Below are 15,932 nucleotides of genomic sequence, written 5' to 3'. Positions count from 1 at the left end.
GGGTGGGGGAATGGGATAGACTGGTGATGGGTGGTAAGGAGGGCACGTATTGCATGGTGCACTGGGTGTTATACATAACTAATGGACAATCGAACTTTACATCGTAATCCGGGGATGTACTGTATGGTGACATAATATATTAAAAAATCATTTAAAAAAAAAAGAAAGGAGAAAAGAACTAGGAACATACAGTCAAATAGGAAATAGCAATATGGTAGACTTAAATCCAGTGTACCAAGAATTACATTAAATGTAAATGGACTAAAGACTATATTTAAAAGTGGAAGTTGTCAGACTATATTAAAAAAAGGAAAAACCAACTAGAGTCAACTACATTTTTTCTACCAGAAACTCACAATTATGTACAGTTGAAAAGCACAAAGATGCGGGGAAGATATGCCATACAAACAGTAATCATAATAAAGTTGGTGTGGAAAAATTAATATCAAATAGGTAGACTTTGAGGAGAAAAAGAGGTTGAATAATTTATATTGATAGAAGGGTCAAGTCATCAAGAGTACGTAGGAAGCCTAAATACAAATGTACTTAAAAGCATAACTCAAAATAAAAATGACATCTCAGGGAGAAATGGAAAATGCCACAATTATAGTTGAATATTTTGACACTTGTATCTCAGTATTTGACAGAACAAGAAGACAGGAAATTAGTACAAATATAAGATAGGGGAAGAAAGGGATAAAGAAAGGGGGGGTAATCAGAAGGGGGAATGAAGCATGAGAGACCATGGACTCTGAGAAACAAACTGAGGGCTTCAGAGGGGAGGGGGTGGGGGAATGGGATAGACTGGTGATGGGTAGTAAGGAGGGCACGTATTGCATGGTGCACTGGGTGTTATACGCAACTAATGAAGCATTGAACTTTATATCAAAAACCAGGATGTACTGTATGGTGACTAACATAATATAATAAAAAACATTAAAAAATATAAGAAACATGCACAGTTCTAGTAAATGATTCCAGCTGATATTTATAGGATGCTATATGCTTATGTTAGAAAAGTTGAATGGTTCAAAAAACAGTAAAGAGTAGTTATCATTGAAATAGAAAATGAAAAAAATCATGTGTAAAGTCAATGCAACCAAAAATTGATTCTTTGGAAAGATTAATAAAATTATTACACCATAGCCAGGACAATCAGAATTAAAAGGAGAAAACACAAATTACTAATGCTGTGAATGAATCATTACACATCCTGTATACATAAAGAGGATAATAAGTATTTTATGATAAATCATATTCCAATAAATTTTACAAAGGAAAAATGTGTTGAAAGACAAAAATTAACTAAAATTGACACGAGAAGAAATAGAGTCCCTGCGATAATCACATATCAGAGTTTAAATTGTTAATTAAAGCTAACTTGAGGCTCAGATGGCTTCACTATGAAATACATCACGCTTTTAAGAAAGAAAGGCTACCACTTCTACAAAAATTCTTCCGGAAGTAGACAAGGGAGGGAATACTTCCAGTTCTCATTTTATGACACTGCCTTCACCCTGATGCCAAATCCAGGGAGAGACATTGTGAGAAAGTAGATGTTGTGACCGGTGTCTTCATATGCATAATTGAAAAAATTCACAACGAAATGTTAATAAATCAGCTCCAGCGGTATAAAAGAGAGAACACAATATGAACAATTCGGGTTTCATCCAGCAACACAAGGATGTTTTACCATTGAAAAATTAGTGCATAAAGTTACTATACATACTAACAGAATAAAGGACAAAAATAAGATGTCAGTTGATGGGAAAAAAATCATCTGGCAAAATTCAACACTTATGCTGGAAACTGTCTGTAAACAAAGCTTGGAGAACTTCCGTAACCTGGTCTAGGGCATCTACAAACCCCTAAAGTTATATAGTTAACATTGTTCTTAATTGTGAAATTTTGAGCACTTTTTCTCTAAGCTCAGGATCAGTTAAGGTGAGTATGTTTGCTCTTGCGAGTATATTCATTACTTTTCTGCCAGTTCTACCTAATCAGAGCAATGAGATGAGAAAAAGAATTAAAGCAATAAAGATTGGAAATGAAGTACAGCTATTATTTGTGGGTTTGCATGATACATGTGGTCATGTACATAAATATCTACCATGAGATCTCTCATGGCAAAAAGATTACTAGAACTAATAAGTCAAAATAATAAAAAAAGAACTAATAAGTCGAGTTAGTAAGATTGTAGGATGATACCATACTATATTCAGAAATCAATTGTAGTTTTATATACTAGCAATTAATTTGAAAATGAAAATTTGAAAATATTTATATTAAAATAAAAAACATATAACACTTATGGGTAAACCTTTTTACATGTGCTCTCTACCTTGAAAATGACAAAGCACAGGTCAGGGAAATTAGCACTTAAAAAATTGGAGGGGTATACAACGCTTGTTGATTGAGGAATCAATTATTGCTAAGATACCAGTTTTCTCAAATTGGATTATAAATTCAGTGCAATTCCAATCAAAACCCCAGCAGGATTTTTTTTTTGAGTGCAATTGATAAATTGTTTTAGAAATTATTTCATAATGGAACAAGCTATTGCCAATGGGCTAGACAGGTGTGTTGACAAAAAAAAGTTGGAGGGTATAGGGTATGATTTTAAGACTTAATATAAAATTACAGTAATTAAGAGAGTGCTCTTGTTATAAAGATAGACAAAGGGATTGATGGATCATAAAGAAATTCCACAAATAGACTTTCTCATATATGATCAGTTGATTTTGTTTAAAGATTTATTTATTAGAGAGAGAGAAAGAGAGAGTACAGGGAGGAGGGGCAGAGGAAGAGAGAGAAACTTAAGCAGACTCCATGCTGGAGACTCGAAGCCCATTGTGGGCCTCCATCTCATGACCTGAGACAAAAGCAAGAATCAGATGCTTAACCGACTGTGCCACCCTTGTACCCCTGATCAATTGATTTTTAAGAAGGTATGAAAAGAACTTCATGTGGAATGAAAATGTTTTTCAACAAATGGTGCTGGAAGAACTGGGTACATACAGGGGGAAAAATAACTTTCACCCATAGACCACATCACACACAAAAATTGATTTGAGATGGCTTCTCGACCTAAATGAAAAAACTTTATAAACTTTTTCAAAGAAAAAGTAACAAAGTATCTTTGAAACTTTGGTACAAAGATTTCTCAGATGGGATCAGGAACTACTAATCATAAAACAGAAAGTTGATAAAATGGATTTTATCAAAATTAAAAACTTCACCTCATCAAAAGGCAGGCTGCATGCTGGAGAAAATGTGTGTTGCTTATGTGAGCAACAGAAGTCTCGTATCTGACTTATACAGTGAAGTCTTTAAACACTAAGAGATATCAAAAATGGGCAGAAGGTTTGAACAGATATTCACAAAGGAAAGTGTACAAATGGCCTGGAAGTATGCACCTCACCTGAAAGTACTCAGCATCATTCATCATTAGGGAAGTGCAAATTAAAAGCACAATTAGATGCCACCGTCTACCCTCTAGCACTGCCAAACTTAAGATGACGATATCAAATGCTGGTAAGAACGTGAAACAGCAGGAGCCTTCATAAATTACGGGTGTAACATGGCCCAACTTCACGCATCATCAGGCCATTACTCACCGAGTGTGACATCTACGTACCCAATGACCTCGCAGGTGTTTACTCAAGAGACATAAACAGTTGTATTCATGAAAAGATTCCTGCAAAAATTTTCATAATAACCCCAAACTGGAAACAACTCCAAATGTCCATCAGCAGGGGAATGGATAAATAGTCTGCAGTATATCCATACAGAAGGATTTTACTCAGATATAATGAACTACTGGGATGTGCAGCAACACGGAATACGCTCAAAATCGTGGCGCTAATCACTCACGACTTCATTTATACCAATTTCTAGTAGAACAGGATGAAAGAAGTCTGAGCTGCGGGGGCTGCAGGTTGAGGTGGGGCAGGGCAGAAATTGACTCGCAGGGTTCAGGTTGCTGACTTTCCCAGTGTGCCTGGGACTTCCCAGATTTTAACTCCGAAATGCCCTTGCCCTGGAAGAGCCCTCAGTGCTGGGTAAACCCAAACAGGTGGGCACCCTAGAAGGAAGACTGTCTTTTGAGCTGAGGGTTACAGGATTGTAGCAAATGTCAAGCTCGTCAAACTATGTGCTTCAGTTGTGCTGTTTCATTGCATGTAAATTATACCTTGACTTTTAAGATTTTGTTGCTCACATGTAAAAGTATGTATATAATTGGAGAGAACACCTGATTTTTTTTTTTTACTGGAGAAGGAAGGCGACATAGGAAATGAAACAGTGTCCTAACTCTTGAAGAATGAGTAGGGTTTTACCACCCATTTCCTGGGAAGAGTGGAGGAGTGTTGCTAATTGTTGCTTCCATTTCCTTGGCCAAAATTTGAGCCCTGTGCAGTCCAGAGCCTGGTTGTTAATCCTCAAGGCTTGGCACCTGTGGCCCGTGGTAGGGACATATGAAACTTAAGGAATGATTGAACGAGCATGAAAAGTCCTTGACTAACGATGGCTTAACTTAGCGATTTTTCAACCTTAAAATGGTGTGAAAGTGATTAGAACTCAGTAGAAACCGTTCTTGGAACTTGGAATTTGGATGTTTTCCTGAGCTAGTGATATGCGGATACTTCCTCGTTATGCTGGGCAGTGGTGGGGAGCCGTGGCCAATTAGCCAGCAATTACGAGGGTCAGCAGCTGGAGGACTAAGGGCCGTTGCACACACACAGCCCTTCTGCCTGTCACTTTCAGCACAGTATTCAGTAAATTGCATAAGGTATTATAAAATAGGCATTGTTAGATGTTTTTGCCCAACTATAGACTAATGTAACTGTTCTGAACACATTTAAGATGGGCCAGGCTCAGCTGTGAATGTGCTTCAACGTGTGGTATTTTCGACCTAGGCTGGGTTTATCAGGCTGTAACCCGTCGTAACTGGAGGAAGATCTGTAAATGTACCAAGACTACGTTTATTCAGGTGTCTCTTACGTAAAAGGCGTGACTCAAAAAAATTTATTTAAGCTCTATTTTCCTTAGAGACCCATATAAATTGCATGGGCTGGAATATAGCAGAATTATCACGCATTTAATTTGGGCATTCAGTTTTTGCACTTTATTGAATTTGATGTGACACAATGTATTGTGAATTCATTTTTCATCTTGCTCACAGATGAAGATTTTCTGTTAGCATCATGTTGTTTTAGAGTCAAGCATCCCCAGAGATGACTTATTTCAACACATTTGCATTATAAATGAGGTCCAGAGAGCGTGTGTGATTTAGCCGAGTCCTCACAGCTTGCTGGTGACAGACTGGCACCCGTGTCTCATGGCTTCACGGCGTCTGCAGCACAGACAGCTGGGTGACCCACTGTACGTGGAGCCTGTGTGGGCATTCAAGCTGATCTTGGTGCAAAAAGAAGCCACACAGACATCAGAAGATAACTGTTACTGGCCTAACAGAGCCTACTGTACTCTAAAACCAAAATACAAATGGATGTTAAGTCGTTTTGCTCCTTGAGCTGGTTTGTGCATCTGCTCCTCTCATGAATATTGATAATGTATGCAGTTTTTCTCACTGGGGATTTTCAAATGTTTGTGTTTTGGGAGAGAAGGGGGGAAGGGAAGTCCCCTTTATTCAGGGCCTCCTGTGTTCTAGGGAGTGTCCTGGGCCTGTTGGGGTCAGTGTCCCATTAAACTCCAGAGAACCCTTTGAAGTGGGCATTGCTGTCTGCAGACGTGGCCGTAGACTGAGCTGCACGTCCTCGAGTGGAGGAGATAAGGTGTGCATTAGGGTCTCCTTGGCACCAAAGCCTGTGCTTTCTGCCAGCTGTCCTCTGAACTGGGAGCGCTCAGTTCTTCATTCGGCCCCTTACCTCCGCCATGTCTTCGGAGGCAGCTGGCTCTCCCAGGTCTGCCCTCCTGCCCCTGACCGGAGCGCTCAGCGCGGCCCTGCTCGCCTCAGCGGCTGATGGTAGCAGCATGTTATGCCACAGAGGAGGCAGGTGCGTTCTTGACACTAAGGCACAGTGTAGATGGGGGGTGGAAGTTCACGGCTCTTCTCCCCCCTCTTCTCCCTCAGGGGTGTACATAGGTCTCACCTGACTTTTATTTAGGAGACTAATTACTTTGAGATTCAGGAAGCTGGCTGGCGTGTTGTCAGGGACCAGATTGAAATGGATCGGGCTATGCCACCCCTGTCTCAGTGCCCAGCCTTCCTCTCGCCTGAGGAGCAATTTCTTTCCAGCCTGTTAAAATAAATGATCCAATCTCGTGCATTGCTACTCTGAGCTCTGTGAAAAATACTCTCCTCTGAGCAGGGCGTAGGGCGTAATCATTATTACATTATTAATAGAAATCATACCACTTGATACATCACAGCACTTCGCCCTGACCATTTAGAAAAATTCCATTTCCCCCCATGGGGTAAGACAGCTCAACTCTGTGGGGAACATGTGCTCACAGACCCACAATAAAGGCAATCTTCATGTTGGGTTTTATCATGATAGGTCTTTTTCAAGTTGCTACATTTATTAAGTTGGTTTTAAGTTTAACAAGAGTTGAGAATGTTAACAAGCACCAGGATTCAGAAGGAAGTGTGACCTGTATCTGATCTCAAATTTTGATTCTGCTGCTTATTTGCACTGTGGTCTTGAGCAAATCATTTCTGTTTCTTTACCTTGAAACAGACAGAACATTGCTCTTGCAGAGTTGTGGTAAGGTTTTAAACATGCATGTGAAGTACTGATTTAGTGCCTGAGAGAAGGTAGATCCTTGAGAAGGGGTGGTTGGCATTTTTCTTGCTTGTGTGTGCACGTGCGTGTTCCAACTCTGTGCCAGATTCTAGGGTTGAAGGGATGAGTCGGTCGTGTGAATGTGTAACAGCCTGGCTGCCGCGGGCCCTGCGAACTTCCTTAGGATGTCCTTCCCCTCAGCATATCTGAGCGGTCTGTCTGTCTGTTCCCCACCTTACCGCCAGCTCCTTGAAGGTGAGCACTTCCGGACTCATGGCTGTCTCGGTAGCACAGCCAACAAAGTAAGCAGTCAGGACTCAGTGGAATTGTTAAATAACTATCACAGTGGGGTTGTCAACAGTGTGTGGTGAGAACTCTGAGGAGTTCTCTGGGGGACGAGGGGGCAGGACAGTTCCCGACGTCCCCTGTGATGGGGAGTGATGGGCAGAGGGGGCATGCCCAGAGGCATAGTGGGGTGCTGCGGTAGACTGCAGCCGCTGCTGTTGGGGGTGTGGGGTGTGTCTTAACCTGGCTTGCCCCCCACTCCCCACCTAGCAAGCCCCAGAGAGCAGCTGCATCTTTTGCACGTGTAACCAGTTACGCTTGGGGGCAAAAGACTCTTTCCTCCTCCTCTTCTGAGATGACAGAACGTGAAATGATGTTTGGAATTCTGTTAGTCTGATTCAGACCCATGTCATTTTTTTTTTCAATTTATTTTGAACTAGTTATAGATTCACAGGAAGTTGCAAAAAATGTGCAGGGTGATCCTGTGCAGCCCACATCCTGCCTTCCCCAGTGGGATATAAAATAGGTCTGCAGTTGGGAAATGTAGAAAATAAATATTGGAAAGAATTACTTTAAGTGCCAAATTAAGTCCCCTTTATAATATTTAATGAGCTTTCCAGGTTGTTTCCAACATACAGGCTATAGCAAGGTATTTAATGTCAGTGAGATGTAGTAGGCCATGAGCGGACTGGTCCCCAAATGAGGAACTCCTGGAGAGTGTGTGTCCTGGGCTTCACTCTGGTGTCCCTGGCCGCGGAGAACCCCGCTACATCTGCACCAGGGGCAGCCCTGCTCCCTCTGGGGAGCTCGTATCCTTCAGACACTGCTCTCAGTGGTTGCTTCCCATCTCAAATCCTCCAGGAGGATGGTCAAGCCCAGGGTGGGGGACTCGCCTTCTTGCCTTGTGGGAGGCTTCAGAGGGGCGGTCCAGCTAGTGAACCCCTGTGGGCGGGCCATGTGACAGGGCAGCCCGCCCCTGCCTCTTCGCCCCCTTGTTGGCGGTCTGGAGGCCAGGCTGTGAGGAGTGCCCCGGGAAACAGGAGAAGGGCTGCCTTGCTTCTTGGAGAACCTGTCTGGCTGGTGTTGCTGGCCACACTGAGCTCCCTTGCCCCCAGGTGCCATGGCCATTCAGGAGTTAGCAAGTCAGGTTGCAGGGAGCGTCATCCTCCACCCAGCCAACAGCTGTTGGCCTGCATCCTCTGCAACTATGAGCACACCTGTCATCGGCCTTCCCACTGCTAACATACTACAGACCTGTAGAAGCCGGGAGGTGGGACTGAGCCCGTCGTGGGCCGGAGCAGATGGACCATCCGTCTAACTGACGCTGACTCCGTAGTTCGCACTCTCTGGTTCCGGGTGCGCCACCTCCCAGGGACCACCTCCCAGTTTTCTGTTTCTGCTCACAGGTGTATCTTGAGGGGCCTTTTATTTCTTCCTGATATGTAGTATTAAACTATTATTAAAATCAGTAGTTTTACGTGATCCGTATTTTATCATAGGTGGTTATATCATTCCATGTTGCGTGCTGATGTTCATTTTATAACAGTCTACTTACCAAAGACAGTTTAAGTTTTTCTTTTTAACAAATAACATACACTAATATATTTAATTTTTTTAATTTTTTGCTTTAGTTTTTTTTTTAACGTTTTTTTATTATATTATGTTAGTATATTTTAAAAGTCTCATTTATAAACTTCAATTAAAAGTGCCTATGTCCTGGGGCGCCTGGGTGGCTTAGTCAGTGAAGTGTCTGCCTTCAACTCAGGTCATGATCTTGGGGTCCTGGGATGGAGCTCGGCATCAGGCTCCCTGCTCTGCGAGGAGTCTGCTTCTCCCCCTCTTTCTCCCCCTGCTCATGCTGTCTCTCTCTCTCTCTCAAATAAATAAATAAAACCTTTACAAAAAGTGCCTACGTCATGTCTGATTTAGGGATTGCACATATGTATAAAGGTAGATTCTAGAAAAGCAACAGTTGGCCGAAGTTTCTTTGCAACCTTACGTTTAGAATTCTTGCATTTTGCATTTTTAAAGTTTTACTGGTTTGTTTAATCATCTTAAAGTGAATCTCAAGTGGTGACGCATGAAGTGATTTCAGGTAGTTATTTGCAAGTACTTTTCTGTAAGCAATCCTGCTTGAATTCGGCTTGTCGTTATTCCCAGAAAATGAAAAGCTACGTTGGACGTGCTCATCATTATGCATTTTCTTTGTGAGGCACAGGTGTCTTGACGTGCCCAGCTCACATACCTGGTGACAGTCACCTGAGGCTCTGTCTTCCTGGCTCCTGTCTCATACCCATGGGCTCTTATGAGTACAGGTTGGGTGATGGAACGGACGCTGAGTGGCGAGGTCTTCATAGCCGCTGTGGTGCAGTGCTGGTCTGTTAGAAGGTGAAACAGCATGATTCTCTGAGCACCAGTGGCTCCTGGGCATGCTGCGTCCTGGATGCTCAGCGTCTCAAATGGTTGCTTTCTGTTTAAGCATCTTTATTGAAACATCATTTACATACCATACAGTCCCCCCCACTTAAACTGTAATTTAGTGTTTTTAGTAGATTCAGAGCTGTTCAGTCATCACCACAGTCTAAATTTAGAACTTTCCATCCTCCCGAAAGAAGCCATGTACCCATTAGCAGTGGCTCCCATCCTCCATCCCAGGCAACTGCAAATCTCTTCTCTGTCTCCGCAGATTTGTCTGGTCTAAATATTTTATGTACGTGGAATTATACAGTATGTGACTGTCTTCTTTCTCTTAGCATAATGTTTTCAAGGTTCACCCACAGTGAAGTATCATCATACCATTCGTTTTTAGGGTTGAATAATATTCCATTAGGTGGGTAAACTCCATTTTGTTGATCCATTCATTAGTTGATGGACATTTGGGTTGATTCCATTTTGGGGCCATTATGAGTAACACTGTTTTGAATATTTATGTACAAGTTTTTTTGTGGACGTTGTTTGTATTTCTCCTGGGTATACCTAGGAATTATTGGATCCTACGGTAACTCTATATTTAATCATGTAAGGACCTGCCAGACTGTTATGCGAAGTGGCTGCGCCATGTTGCATTTGTATTTGAGGGTTCTTGCACAGTTTTGCTGACATTTGTTTTTCTGTGTCCTTGTATGGACAGCCATCCCAAATTGCTTCTCTTAAAGGGAAGTTTTTAAAACAGTATTTAAGAGCTTACTAACTGAAAAGTTAGAAGCAGAGATACTTCTTGCCATCCTCAAACTGGGTACTGCTTTTTTTTTTTTTCTGGAAAGAAGACAGATTGAGAAAATAAGAAGGCTTAGAGAATTTTGATGAAAGACCACACAAATTTGGCCAGCAGGGTATGTGGCCATCCCTGCGTGTTTTGGTTTTGTGTCTGCTCACTTGACTGTACTCCTTGGGATGACTGAACATTAATGTTCAGAGTCTGGGCGGCCCCAGAGATATTGACCAGATTCTGGGGGGTCAAGGAGAGAAAGAGCCCCACCTACTTTGTGGCTGAAGCAACACGGTTTTTAGATAGACTCAGACCTTGGCGTGGGAATTTCTCATGCTCACTTTTAGCTGAGTCAGTATTGAATAATTAGCTGGGATTGCTTTGTTGGCAGGGCTGTGTGCTTTCCCTTGGCTGCTCCACTGACAGCCACCAAGCTAATAATAAGCACCTCTCGTGTCTGTGTAATATTCTGCTTGAGCTTTTTTCCTCCTTGTAGTTTAACAAGGCACTTTCACCTATTTTTCCATTAGAGCCTCCTAATAGTTTTATGATAAGGGCATTTTTCCCCCTTGGGGAAACTGAGGATCAGAGAAATTAAACAACGTACTTAAGATGTTATAGCCATCAAGCTACAAAACTGGTATTCACAACAGATTTTATGCACTAAGGCTCATCAGACTCATCATGATGTTTTTTAATTGCATCAATTAAAAAACTTTTAATTAACATACAGTAAAATCGACTTTTTTTTTTAAGATTTTATTTATTTATTTGACAGAGAGAGACAGCCAGCGAGAGAGGGAACACAAGCAGGGGAAGTGGGAGAGGAAGAAGCAGGCTCCTAGCAGAGGAGCCTGATGTGGGGCTTGATTCCAGAACGCGAGGATCACGCCCTGGGCCAAAGGCAGACGCTTAACGACTGTGCCACCCAGGCGCCCCTAAAATCGACTTTATGATGCATGGTTTTATGAGTTCTAAGTCATTTGTAGAATCATGTATTCACCACAATCAGGATAAAAAACAGTGCTATCACCCCCCCCCAAAAGTTTGTTAATCATGTTACCCTTTGTAATATTACCCTGACCCACCCCTCAACAGTTGACCACTAATCTGTTTTCTATTGCTGTCTTGCCTTTTCCAGAATGTTAAATAAATGGAATTATGCTATATGTAAACTTTTGAAAGTGAGGTTTTTCACTGACCATATTGATTTTGGGATCTATCCCATGTTGTTGAATATATGAATAGTTTGATTTTTTTTCTGAGATTTCCACTGTATAGGTGTACAGGTGTGCATGAATTCTCTCACCAGTTGAAGGACATTTTGGATTATTCCTAGCTTTTTGTGATTATGAATAGAGCTGCTATAAATACCTTTTTTGCATAATGCTTTTGTGAACGTAGCTGTCATTGGGAATTTTTTTCATGGCCTAGAACATGGTCTATCTCCTGGTGAATGTTGCTGAATGCTTGAGAAGTATGTGTTTCTGTTGCTGTTGGATGGAGTGTTCTCTCAGTGTCAGTCAGATCGAGGTGGTTGATGGGGTTGTTTCTTCTATATCCTTGCTGATTTTATGTCTACTTGCTACGTCAAATTGCTAAGAAAGGAGTGACGTCTTCAACTCGGTGATTTTGTGCATTTCTCCTTTCAGTTCCCTCAGTTTTTTCTTCATGCATTTTTGAAGCTTCTGTAGCTAGGTGGATTTATGTTAAGAATTATTATGTATTCTTGGTGAATTAATGCTTTTATCATTATATGACTTTCCTCTTTATCTCTGCTTGTTTTCTCTGCTCTGAAGTATACCCTGAAGTGTCTGTTACTAATATAATACTCCAGGTTTTTTTTTTTTTCAATTAGTTTGTCTGGCATATTTTTTTCATACTTGTACTTTTAGCCTATCTATATCATTATATTTAAAGTGGATTTATTCTAGATAACATATGGTTCAATCTTGTTTTCTGAGTCTATTCTGACAATCTCTATTAGTTATAATGTTTAGGCCATTTATATTTAATGTAATTCTTGATATGTTTGGATTTAGATTTACCTATATTCTAAAGGATTTAGACATTTAGTTGTATGCTCTATTTGAAATTTATTTTTTTTTAGCATTTAGTTATTCAATGTATTTGAGATTTATTTTTGTTTATGGTGTGAGGTAGGGATATCATTTCTCTGTGTGTCTGCCTAATTGTGTGTACCAGCACTCTTTATTGAATCTTCTTATTAATCAGTACTGCTACTTCAGTCATATATCTAGTTGCCTTATATTCATGGGTCTGTTTTTGGGCTGTTTTTTCCATTGATGTATTTATATATCACTGCCCCCAGCAGTGCCTTCATTACTACAGTTTTATAACAGCTCTTGATACCTGGTTGGCCAAGTCCCTTCCAAACATCTTCCTGACCATTGTTCTGTATGTTCTTGGCCCTTTGGTATTACATATAAATTTTAGAATTAGTGTGTCAACTTTGTTGAAAACTGAAATGCTGTTGGGATTTTGTATTGAGTGTCATTGAATTTATAGACAATTCAAAAGAGGTGACTTATATAAAAATATTGTCTTCCCATCCTTGAGCATAATACATTTCTGTGTTTATTCATCATCTTTAATACCATTCTATAAAACTTTAAAACTATTCTCCATAAACATTCTGCAGACACTTTTAAAAAGGTTTATTCCTAAATGCATTGCATTGCTATTGTTATATACTTTCTTAAAAAATTATGTTGTAACTGTTTTCAGTATATATATATGAATGTTTATTGGTTGCATGGGTGTGTTTTTACTTGCTATTCAGCAAACTTTTGAATGTATTTTTCCTCATTTTACAAAATGACTAAACGTTTTATTTTGTAAACTCACCTCCTCTTTCCCAGCCCTCTCTCATCACAAGAGTGTGATTTCTGTGAAATGATGATCCATTTCTATTGTTCCCTTCCATATTCCCAGAGCCTGGAACAGCACCTGGCACACAGCAGTTACTCAGTAGATGTTGTGTTTGTTAGAGGAAGTAATACAGTTCCTAATTCTCAACAGAGGAAGCAGTGCACATACACTCAATTGAGGTGGGTTCACATGCACTGCTCTCTTTGCCTGGACAGCATCGTCCCCTTCCCAGGTAGATGGATGTCCTTCTAAGACTTGCTTCATTCTAGTTCTTCCCGGAAGCTTTCCTGGGTTTCCGTATACTTCAGAAGGATGGAACCAGAAAAGAATAAGAACAAAACAAAGCAAGCTAGAATTAAAAGTAACTGTATGCTCAAATGGAGCATGAAACTTAAGAAAATCATCCAAAGTGATCCAGAAGGATACACAGAGTAAAGGACATTATGGTTGGGTACAAAATGCTCCTTTTGGGGTTTAGGAAAGGGAATTAATTTATGAGTGATAGATAGAAAGCAGCGATCTGCCAGTACATCGTGATGCCAAAAATTAGGAGAAACAGGAACACTGGATCAGTAGGCCCCCACGCTCAGGAGAAATAGATGAAACAAAATGTGGCATTCTGTTGTTCATTACTGTGCAGGTTTCTAGCTGCTACATTCTATGAGTGAAAACAACATATATTTGAGTCTTTTCTTTCCTGCTTTTAAAAATCACTTCAGTTTTCCTTGTCTGATAAATGTTTTACGAATTCCCATTCCTGATGAAAGATTTTGCTGTGATTAAAGATTTCATGAAGTTATGACAAAGGCAGAATAGATCTTCATTCTTGAAAGCTCATTTTTCTGTGAGCCGAGTGAAGAGGCCTCTTGTACAGAGCTGTCAGACCTAATGAATATTTTCCAAGTGCTGCATCTCTGGGGCAAACACTCCCACCCGAAGAACCTAGAATCAACCAGTGTGAGCCTGCTTTTCTGAAGATGTGTGTTGCCGCACCTCACAGCAACGCACGCAGACACGAGAGAGCTGCTGCCTCACCTTCCACCCCTGCGCGTGGCCTACGCACACACTTCTTGAACAGTCAGTGTTTCACAGACGCCCTGTGGCCTCTGAGGGTGCCGATGGGCATGTGTGCATGCGAGTGTGTGCATGTGCACTGGTCCCTGGCCAGGGTGCCGCACGCTTCTCCACCTCAGTTCCCTTCCCTGGGAAGAACAGACAATGAGGTTTGGAATATTTGCTTCCATCTACGTGAAGAGCACAGGGTTTTGAGTTCTAAGTCTGCGGTGTTGGTCGCCTTACTGGTGTTGTGGCCGTGTGCTGAGCCTCACTGTCCTTACCCGTGCATGGGTCTGGGGAGGGCAGCCTCGAGCGCGCCTCACTGTCCTTACCTGTACACGGGTCCAGGGAGGGCAGCCTCGAGGGCGCTTCACTGTCCTTACCCGTGCATGGGTCCGGGGAGGGCAGCCTCGAGGGCGCCTCACTGTCCTTACCCGTGCATGGGTCTGGGGAGGGCAGCCTCGAGGGCGCCTCACTGTCCTTACCTGTGCATGGGTCCGGGGAGGGCAGCCTCGAGGGCGCCTCGCTGTCCTTACCTGTGCATGAGTCCGGGGAGGGCAGCCTCGAGGGCGTCAAGATGGAATGAAGAGCCAGCTGCCGGGGCTGTTTGCGTTCCACCCTTCCTTTGCTACCAGCGAAGCCTTGAGAAGTAAATTTGAGAATTGTGATGCCCTTGGGAGGGTCATGTTCTGAAGACACAGGAAGCTGAAGGAGACCCAGAGCACAGATCCTTTTCTGCTTCTTTCTTTCCCTGTGAGAAAGTACTCCCCCCACTCCAGAATGTCTTCCGCGTCCATTGCTGACTTCTCTGTCTGCTCCGGTTGTGGGTACGGCTGTCCTGTCCAGATCAGCACACACTTCCTGATTCCTTGCCATGTGCCCGCTGGGATATGTGGTATTTAAGACGCTGGCTGAGTTGTAGGCAAGCTTTCAACTGTAACGGAAGTCTAACAAATAGGACTAGCACAGACAATGCGTGTGTGGTTGGATTTTGTCCGGCACATGTAGCCGATAAGTCCGGAGGGCCAGAGGCTCTGAGGGGCCACTTCAGCTATTGAAGACGGCACCGTGTCCAGACTCCTCCTGGCCCCACTTGGATCCACCGCCTCCGTGCCTCCAAATGGGTGCTGAGCTGCTCGGTGTCCTCTTCATCTCGGCGCAGGGGGGAAATAGGGAGTCTGAGGGGTGACACCTTCTTCTCCTGGGGACAGGTCTTATGTGGGATTGAAAGCCTCCAGAAGCCTATCCTTAGTGGCTAGAACTTTGTTTCAGGGACCTGTCCTGTGTCAGGGGGCACTGGGAACTTGAGCATGTTAGTGTTTCCCTTCTGGACCAGACAAATCGAAGGGGGGAGGTGTGTGGAGGGTGGGAGTGAGTGAATCTGCAGTATCTTCACTGCTCGGAAGAGAAGGAGGGTGTAGTGTGTGCAAGGCTCATAGCAGGTGAGCACACAGGTATCTGGGATACAGTTCTCCATGTGCCAGTGCCCAGCACCTTGCCCCATACCTGCAGAAGGCAGCAGACATCCGCGTCTGGGGTCATGACACGGATACAGCGGTTGTCGATCGGCACCGTGCGCCACGTGCTTTCCCACTGGCGGTCTTACTTCCGGGTCAGGTGTTCTAGTCCTCACATACACGAGGCTTGGAGAATTCTGGTGACTTTCCCAGGGCCACTTGCTTTGTCAAGGGCACCTCGGGCTGTATGCATGTGTCCCCGGGACTGGGGAGGATCTGATGCCCAAACCC

The 15,932-nt window shown here is 42.6% G+C and overlaps 1 protein-coding gene across 9 annotated transcripts in view; it reads left to right on the top strand.

Annotated features, from left to right (window-relative positions):
* The window catches only part of TRAPPC9 (trafficking protein particle complex 9), a 601,443-nt gene that overhangs the window by 393,422 nt on the left and 192,089 nt on the right, over window positions 1-15,932 (top strand). The gene's annotated exons all lie outside the window — the stretch shown is intronic.

The sequence above is a fragment of the Ailuropoda melanoleuca genome, chromosome 9 (genome assembly GCF_002007445.2).
Source record: "Ailuropoda melanoleuca isolate Jingjing chromosome 9, ASM200744v2, whole genome shotgun sequence".
NCBI classification, from domain to species: Eukaryota; Metazoa; Chordata; class Mammalia; order Carnivora; family Ursidae; genus Ailuropoda; species Ailuropoda melanoleuca.
Note: the sequence above shows the minus strand (reverse complement) of the source record. Positions and strands in the feature narration are given on the sequence as shown.